General features: G+C 48.1%; 1 long non-coding RNA gene across 1 annotated transcript; it reads left to right on the forward strand.

Moving 5' to 3' along the window:
- Positions 1-416: 416 nt before the first annotated feature.
- On the forward strand, positions 417-989 carry LOC125757603 (uncharacterized). The gene is made up of 2 exons (XR_007415337.1): positions 417-720; positions 807-989. It is a non-coding gene; the product is annotated as an uncharacterized LOC125757603 (long non-coding RNA).
- Positions 990-9,876: the final 8,887 nt, after the last annotated feature.

Consider the following 9,876-nt stretch of genomic DNA (forward strand, 5'->3'; position numbering starts at 1 on the left):
TGTTCACTAGTTGGCGGAGTAGATTATACTACTGCCGCCTTGGGGGCAGGCGCCACAGCCGGCGGCTCGCTCTGCGCGGGCCCAGCAAGTGGCGGAGGCCGATGCGACGCTGCCCCCTGACGCGCCACTTCGGCATAGGTCGTACCATGAAATGGCGAACATCTCCTCCTGGCTTCCCTGAAGGAGATATTCTCTCTTACTTTCAATGAGATGATGTCTTTTTCCTTTTTCCACGCTGCACAAGCTCGTGTGTAGGCGAAAGCGTATCCCCGGAGTCGGGGTTCTCCCGGTTTGGCGCGAAACCGGATCTGACGTTACCATAGGGAGGTACTCCCTGCCCCTAGACAGGTACTGTTGTAGCTAGGGAAAGATCCGACCATTCTTCGGCCTTGTCCCCAGTCTTTGCTAAGCTGCCAGTCAACAGTCGCAGTCAAGCCTCGTCGGCCTTGTCTTTGCATGTGGAGCGAGCTAGCTATGCCTTCTTTGCGCGGCGTAGTGATTGGCGACAGCCAAGTGAAATTTATGTGCAGGAGTCGCCTTCCCTTGAAGGCCTCCGTCAAGACCTGCACATTTAGTTACGCTGGCTTTGACGCGGTGCGCATGGCCGAGGCTGTCAGTGCGATGCGCTTCCAGCGCGTTGATTTTGCCATTTTATACGTTGGAGGCAACGACCTTGCCAACATCAACGCGAAGCCTCAGGAGATATGCGACAATATTGGGGTACGTATTATTATCTTATGCTTGGCGTCAGTTGCGCAAGGTTGCATTGTTCCGGAGCTGAAAGTTGCATTTTCTTTACATTTCAGGAGTTAGTTTTACAACTGCAGCACGACGTGGCCCCTATTGTCTAAGTCTTCAAGGTGCTCCCACGCTGCTTCAACCCCGAAGACGCCGATGCGGAGCGCAAGACACGGAAAGCGCGCTTGCTGAACCGCAAGCCGACGGCTACGCTAAAGCGCTGGCCATGTGTTCGCATCTTGAACGCCGAGGTAAGCTTGCGCCGGCATGAAAATGCCGTGCCGTCGTGGTCGGCACGCAGCTTTTTTTAAAAACTGATTGATGATTGATTAGTGGGGTTTTTTGGCGCAAGGGCCATGGGTGGCCAAAGAGCGCCATGTCTTTTATGTGGTGTTAGCGATGAACAGTGATACGATGATAGGGTGTATTGTGGCTGTAAAGAGGCCTAAAATCTCGCGCTATAAAGAAGCGTAAAAAATGTGTATACAGTCTAAAATTATGGGCAGTGACAAGTGGTGTGATCTATGGTTGTGGGATAAATGACGAGTGATCATGGTATTTACAAGTGAAAAACGGGATAAGAGCACGAGTGCCTCCTCAAGGCCTTTGGTCCCAAAGGCCGGGAGGCAGGTGCTTCCTTTGATGGAAACCGCAGCAGCAGCCTCAATCATGAGGCCGCGCTACGGAGCGCCTGGAAAAATAACGTTGAAATTATGTACACTTTTTAAAAATTCAAAGAGGGACTGATATTTAAAAAGGGGTTCTCTGCCAATGAACATAGCAGGATGAAGAGGGTACTGCAGGTATACAGATGAAAAATGCTTTTTTCTGAGAGCGTCTAGTTCCCTGCATTGCAGTAAAGTGTGGAGTACAGTGAGGGGGTCGCCGCAATGGTCACATACAGGTGGATCGCCTCCGGACAAAATGTATGAATGTGTACTGTATGTGTGGCCAATCCTAAGTCTGCAGAGTGTAACTTCTGTGTGGCGTGATTTTGATACTGGGGGCCAGTTACCTAGTTGCGGCTTGATAACGTGCAGTTTATTTTGTGTGTGCCTATCCCATGTGCTCTGCCAAAAGGCCCTGAGCATTCTTTTGAGGAATGGTTTTAAGTCTATTGGAGGGATAGCTACAGATGTATTGGGACTGTGTTCGTGGGCGGATGCTGCTAGCTGATCCGCCAACACGTTGCCTTGTATCTCGCGGTGCCCTGGCACCCAGCACACTACGACGTGTTGTTTAAGTGAGTAGATCGTGCATAAAATAGAGTAGAGCGAGACAAGGACCGGATTTGTGTGTTTTGTCATAGTTTTTAAAGCTTTCACTACACTTAATGAATCCGTGTATATCACTGCCTTTTGTAGTTTTAATTGTTTTATGTGTTTAACTGCCGCAAGTATCGCATAGGCTTCTGCCGTGAAGATACTGGAATCAGGGTGCAGAATACCGGAATCGGAAAAGGATGGACCAACGGCTGCGTACGACACAGAAGTGTTAGACTTTGAGGCATCTGTAAAGAACTCAGGGTGTGGGTACTTGTATTGTAATTCAAGGAAGTGTGTACGGATATGTGCAAGTGGCGCATGCTTGGTAACTTCGACGAAAGAAAGATCGCACTCTATAAGCTGCCACTGCCACGGCGGGAGATAGGCAGCGGGAGCCATTAGACAGTGTTCGAGAAGTGGCACACCCATTTCTTCAGCTAGGCTCCTCACACGAAGTGAGTACGGCTGTCTCATTGAAGGACGGTTGTGAAAAAGTTCAGAAGCAGACAACTCATTGATTGTAGTGTGTGAGGGGTGTTCGTTGTTTGCGTTCACCTTCAGGAAATATACAAAAGATAGGTAAGATCTCTGAAGGTGTAGCGACCACTCGTTCGATTCGACGTAGAGGCTTTCCACGGGGCTGGTGCGAAAGGCGCCCGTAGATAGCCGAATGCCTAGATGGTGGACAGGGTCAAGCATTTTTAGGGCGCTTGGTGTCGCAGACTGGTAGATTATTGCCCCGTAGTCTAGGCGAGTGCGTATGAGGCTTTTATACAAATTTATCAGACATTTCTTGTCACTACCCCACGCAGTGCGTGACAATACTTTTAGAACATTCATTGTTTTTATGCACTTGTGTTTTATGTACTTGATGTGTGTTATAAAGGAGAGTTTCGTGTCTAGGATAAGCCCTAGGAACTTGTGCTCCGTTTCTAAAGACAGACGCTGTCCATGTAGGCCAATATCTGGATCGGGATGGAGGCCTCTCTTTCGGGAGAATAAGACGCAAGTGCTTTTTTGTGCATTCAGTGTAAAGCCATTTTCGTCTGCCCATCTAGAGATCTTGTTTAAACCTAGCTGGACCTGCCGCTCACACATCGAGAGGTTGCACGATTTAAAGCCGATCTGTACATCATCGACATATGTGCAGTAAAACATATTCCGTGGGATGCAAAGACGCAAGGAATTCATTTTGATTATAAAGAGTGTACAGCTAAGTACACCACCCTGTGGCACTCCGGTTTCTTGAAGGAATGGTCTTGATAGAACATTTCCTACTCGGACACGGAACGTACGATCCGACAGGTAGCTCTCTATTATATCTAGCATTCTACCACGTACACCAAGGTGGGACAGGTCTCTTAGTATTCCGAAGCGCCATGTTGTGTCGTAAGCCTTTTCCATATCGAGGAACACAGAAAGAAAGAACTGCTTGTGGGCGAATGCGTCACGGATTTGTGCCTCGATACGTAACAAGTGGTCGGTGGTGGATCTACCCTCGCGAAATCCGCACTGGTACGGGTCAAGTAGATTGTTTCTTTCCAGGAAATGCATAAGTCGGCGGTTTATCATCTTTTCGAAAAGTTTACACAGGCAGCTTGTAAGTGCGATGGGCCTGTAACTCGAAACGGAGGATGGATCCTTGCCCTGTTTAAGAATGGGAACGACGATCGCCTCTTTCCAAGACGAGGGGATCTCGCCGGAAAACCAGATGGCATTGTACAAGGAAAGTAAGGTTTTTTGCGTTTCGGCAGGTAGGTTTTTCAGCATGTCATATACCACACGGTCGGAGCCTGGGGCGGAACTACTGCAGCAGGTTAGCGATGCCTGCAGCTCAGCTAAGGAGAAAGCTCTGTTGTACGCATCGTATTTTGTGGATTTGCGCTCTAATTTCTGTTTTTCTATTGTTGTCTTGTAGCGTTGGAAAGCCTCGGAATAGTGCGACGAGCTGGACACTTGTTCGAAATGTGCGCCTAGAAAGTTTGCTTGGTCTTCTATGCTGTCGCCTTGTGTGTTTACTAGAGGCAGTGAATGTGTTTGTCGTCCTTCTACCCTACTAATCATGTTCCAGAGTTTGCCTTCTTGTGTGTATGAATTGATGCCTGATATAAATTTTTGCCAACTCTCTCTTCTAGCCTGTCGGCGCGTTCTCCTGCCTTGAGACTTGATAATCTTAAAATTTGTAAGGTTCTCCGCTGTCGGGGAGTCGCGAAGCAAACTCCATGCTTTGTTTTGTTTCTTACGCGCATTTCTGCAATCACTGTTCCACCATGGAACTCGTCGTTTTCCAGAGTGTCCACTTGATTGTGGAATACATTTGGTTGCGGCATCAATCAGAAATGATGTAAAGTATTCTACAGCTGCGTCTATGCTTAAGGAAGACATGTCCGTCCAACTTAACAGTGTAACTTTCCGAAACTGTTCCCAATCGGCCTTCTTAATCTGCCATTTTGGAACCTGATGGGGACATTCATTAGTAATTGGTGTGTTCAGAAGTATTGGAAAGTGGTCACTTCCGTAAGGATTATTGATAACTTTCCATTTAATTAGGGGCAGAAGTGATGGAGACGCTATGCTGAGATCTATGGACGAGTATGTTCTGTTTGCAAGGCAGTAATATGTTGGTTGTTTTTTATTCAAGAGACATGCGCCAGAAGAGAAAAGGAACTGTTCAATCAGACGACCTCGCGCATCGCAGCGAGAGTCACCCCATAGACTGTTGTGTGCATTCAAGTCTCCAAGGACCAGAAATGGTTCTGGAAGTTGGTCTATTAAGGACTCGAATTCATATTTTTGGAGTTGGCACTGCGGGGGTATGTAAAGTGAGCAGATTGTGATCAGTTTGTTGAATAGGACGGCTCGAACAGCCACTGCCTCAAGGGATGTTTGGAGTGGTAAGTGGGTACATGCAATTCCTTGGTTAACTATAACGGCTACGCCACCGGATGACGCCACAGCATCATCCCGGTCCTTTCGGAATATGACATATTGGCGTAGAAAATTCGTGTTTTTGGATTTTAAATGTGTTTCTTGCACACACAGCACTTTTGGTGAGTGTTCATGTAGCAGCTCTTGGATATCGTCGAGGTTTCTTAGTAGACCTCTGACGTTCCATTGTATAATTTGTGTATCCATTTTGAGTGTAAGTTAGTGCTGTGTGTACTGAAAGAACTATTACCTTAAGTCACAGAGCCCTTTCCAGGCCCTGTGATGCGGGCTTTTTCTTTTTTGGCGCGCTCCAACGAGCTGCGCCGCTCCTTCGGCGCCTGAGACGCCGTTGGGCTTGCCGTTGTGTCCATCACCTCGGCAGAGGCGCTGGATGCCCGGTCGCGGCTTACGCGGACGGGTGTCAGTGTTTTAGGGCTTTCTGCCTGAACAGAAGGCCCTGGGCCTGCAGATCCGGAGGCCTGCATGCCCTTTGGTTGCGGAGCAGTACGGGCTGCTTCCGCTGAGGGGGCAGATGGCGCTACCGCCCGTCCACTGTGCGTGGTACGTGCGGCCGCCGCGAACCTTTGTGACACTGCCCCCTTGCGTGCCACGTCCGCGAATAGAGTTCCCTGTGGAAAAGAAAGGCGTTTTCGCGCCTCTCTAAAGGAGATGTTTTCCGTTACCTTGAGTGTTATTATTTCTTTTTCTTTTTTCCATGCGGGACAACTACGAGAGTAGGCTGCGTGCCCACCCTCGCAGTTTGCACAACGGGGAACTTCGACACAGTCGTCTGCAGGGTGATCGTGTGAACTACACTTAGCACAGGTTTGACGGCCGCGGCAGCTCTGAGAGCCGTGACCGAAACGCTGGCACTTAAAGCAACGCCGCGGGTTTGGGATGTAAGGTCTGACCTTAAGCTTCAGGTAGCCTGTTTCAAGATATTCTGGAAGGGTGCTTGTGGAAAATGTGATAATCAGGTGTTTTGTCGGGATTTCTTTGTCGTCACGTCTGATTTTAATTCGCTGTACGTGCGTTACATGATGTTCACTCCAGCCCTCAAGGAGCTCACTCTCAGTCAAGTCCAACAGGTCTTGGTCAGATACTACACCTCGCGAACTGTTGAGGGATCGGTGTTGTGTAATAGAGACAGGGGTGCTTCCAAAAGAGGCAAGTTTTGAAAGTTTTTCATACTGGGTCTTACTTTGAACTTCTAGCAAAAGGTCCCCACTAGCCATTCTTGTAGCCTTATAGCCTTGACCGAGTGTGTCGGTGAGGCATTTCGATACAAGAAAAGGAGAGATCGTTCTTGCGTTCTTTTCTAGTGTTTCGCAGTGGATTACGTGGAACCGTGGAAAATTTTCTGTGGGTTTGAACAAGGCGTTGAAAGTCTCTTCGGTGCGCCCTCTCTTTGTGAGACGGCGATCATTCAGGGGAGGAAATGAGGTTGAGGCCATAGATTATGTATAGTTTCGGCAGCCATGCCAGCCGCCCACCATGGAGCCCAACATGGGGACGCGACAACACTTATATTGCTATAAAGTATGTCTACGCCAGCTGTACACAGCTACTATAACCAAATATAATGTGCCCAAGAGAGGGCACATACACAAGGTTAACCCTCGCCGCCAAGAAAAACGGAAGTAAATTGAAGAGAGGAGCAGACAGGAAAGATTAAAAGTAAGAGAAAGACGAAGATGTGGGGAGAGAAAGAGATAGGAAAAGGCGACTGCCGATTTCCCCTGGGTGGGTCAGCCCAGGGGTGCCGTCTACGTGAAGCCGGGGCCAAAGGGGTGTGTTGCCTCTGCAGGGGGGCCTTAAAGGTCCAATCACCCGGCATCGGCTCAACCCCCAGGATCCCCTTTTCCCCGGACACGGCTAAGCCACGCACGGCTAGGCGTGGGAGGGGGTCGAAACCCCCCCGTTAGCTCGGGTCCGTGGTGTCGCTACACACCAAACGCCTGCTTGCGCAGACGCCCCTGCGGGGCTTGTATTGTAATTCAAGGAAGTGTGTACGGATATGTGCAAGTGGCGCATGCTTGCTAACTTCGACGAAAGAAACATCGCAATCTATAAGCTGCCACTGCCACGGCGGGAGATAGGCAGCGGGAGCCATTAGACAGTGTTCGAGAAGTGGCACACCCATTTCTTCAGCTAGGCTCCTCACACGAAGTGAGTACGGCTGTCTCATCGAAGGACGGTTGTGAAAAAGTTCAGAAGCAGACAAGTCATTGATTGTAGTGTGTGAGGGGTGTTCGTTGTTTGCGTTCACCTTCAGGAAATATACAAAAGATAGGTAAGATCTCTGAAGGTGTAGCGACCACTCGTTCGATTCGACGTAGAGGCTTTCCACGGGGCTGGTGCGAAAGGCGCCCGTAGATAGCCGAATGCCTAGATGGTGGACAGGGTCAAGCATTTTTAGGGCGCTTGGTGTCGCAGACTGGTAGATTATTGCCCCGTAGTCTAGGCGAGTGCGTATGAGGCTTTTATACAAATTTATCAGACATTTCTTGTCACTACCCCACGCAGTGCGTGACAATACTTTTAGAACATTCATTGTTTTTATGCACTTGTGTTTTATGTACTTGATGTGTGTTATAAAGGAGAGTTTCGTATCTAGGATAAGCCCTAGGAACTTGTGCTCCGTTTCTACCGACAGACGCTGTCCATGTAGGCCAATATCTGGATCGGGATGGAGGCCTCTCTTTCGGGAGAATAAGACGCAAGTACTTTTTTGTGCATTCAGTGTAAAGCCATTTTCGTCTGCCCATCTAGAGATCTTGTTTAAACCTAGCTGGACCTGCCGCTCACACATCGAGAGGTTGCACGATTTAAAGCCGATCTGTACATCATCGACATATGTGCAGTAAAACATATTCCGTGGGATGCAAAGACGCAAGGAATTCATTTTGATTATAAAGAGTGTACAGCTAAGTACACCACCCTGTGGCACTCCGGTTTCTTGAAGGAATGGTCTTGATAGAACATTTCCTACTCGGACACGGAACGTACGATCCGACAGGTAGCTCTCTATTATATCTAGCATTCTACCACGTACACCAAGGTGGGACAGGTCTCTTAGTATTCCGAAGCGCCATGTTGTGTCGTAAGCCTTTTCCATATCGAGGAACACAGAAAGAAAGAACTGCTTGTGGGCGAATGCGTCACGGATTTGTGCCTCGATACGTAACAAGTGGTCGGTGGTGGATCTACCCTCGCGAAATCCGCACTGGTACGGGTCAAGTAGATTGTTTCTTTCCAGGAAATGCATAAGTCGGCGGTTTATCATCTTTTCGAAAAGTTTACACAGGCAGCTTGTAAGTGCGATGGGCCTGTAACTCGCAACGGAGGATGGATCCTTGCCCTGTTTAAGAATGGGAACGACGATCGCCTCTTTCCAAGACGAGGGGATCTCGCCGGAAAACCAGATGGCATTGTACAAGGAAAGTAAGGTTTTTTGCGTTTTGGCAGGTAGGTTTTTTAGCATGTCATATACCACACGGTCGGAGCCTGGCGCGGAACTACTGCAGCAGGTTAGCGATGCCTGCAGCTCAGCTAAAGAGAAAGCTCTGTTGTACGCATCGTGTTTTGTGGATTTGCGCTCTAATTTCTGTTTTTCTATAGTTGTCTTGTAGCGTTGGAAAGCCTCGGAATAGTGAGACGAGCTGGACACTTGTTCGAAATGTGCGCCTAGAAAGTTTGCTTGGTCTTCTAAGCTGTCGCCTTGTGTGTTTACTAGAGGCAGTGAGTGTGTTTGTCGTCCTTCTACCCTACTAATCATGTTCCAGAGTTTTCCTTCTTGTGTGTATGAATTGATGCCTGATAGAAATTTTTGCCAACTCTCTCTTCTAGCCTGTCGGCGCGTTCTCCTGCCTTGAGACTTGATAATCTTAAAATTTGTAAGGTTCTCCGCTGTCGGGGAGTCGCGAAGCAAATTCCATGCTTTGTTTTGTTTCTTACGCGCATTTCTGCAATCACTGTTCCACCATGGAACTCGTCGTTTTCCAGAGTATCCACTTGATTGTGGAATACATTTGGCTGCGGCATCAATCAGAAATGATGTAAAGTATTCTACAGCTGCGTCTATGCTTAAGGAAGACATGTCCGTCCAACTTAACAGTGTAACTTTCCGAAACTGTTCCCAATCGGCCTTCTTAATCTGCCATTTTGGAACCTGATGGGGACATTCATTTGTAATTGGTGTGTTCAGAAGTATTGGAAAGTGGTCACTTCCGTAAGGATTATTGATAACTTTCCATTTAATTAGGGGCAGAAGTGATGGAGACGCTATGCTGAGATCTATGGACGAGTATGTTCTGTTTGCAAGGCAATAATAAGTTGGTTGTTTTTATTCAAGAGACATGCGCCAGAAGAGAAAAGGAACTGTTCAGTCAGACGACCTCGCGCATCGCAGCGAGAGTCACCCCATAGACTGTTGTGTGCATTCAAGTCTCCAAGGACCAGAAATGGTTCTGGAAGTTGGTCTATTAAGGACTCGAATTCATATTTTTGGAGCTGGCACTGCGGGGGTATGTAAAGTGAGCAGATCGTGATCAGTTTGTTGAATAGGACGGCTCGAACAGCCACTGCCTCAAGGGATGTTTGGAGTGGTAAGTGGGTACATGCAATTCCTTGGTTAACTATAACGGCTACGCCACCAGATGACGCCACAGCATCATCCCGGTCCTTTCGGAATATGACATATTGGCGTAGAAAATTCGTGTTTTTGGATTTTAAATGTGTTTCTTGCACACACAGCACTTTTGGTGAGTGTTCATGTAGCAGCTCTTGGATATCGTCGAGGTTTCTTAGTAGACCTCTGACGTTCCATTGTATAATTTGTGTATCCATTTTGAGTGTAAGTTAGTGCTGTGTGTACTGAAAGAACTATTACCTTAGGTCACAGAGCCCTTTCCAGGCCCTGTGATGCGGGCTTTTTCTTTTTTGG

This window comes from Rhipicephalus sanguineus, chromosome 3 (genome assembly GCF_013339695.2).
Source record: "Rhipicephalus sanguineus isolate Rsan-2018 chromosome 3, BIME_Rsan_1.4, whole genome shotgun sequence".
NCBI lineage: Eukaryota > Metazoa > Arthropoda > Arachnida > Ixodida > Ixodidae > Rhipicephalus > Rhipicephalus sanguineus.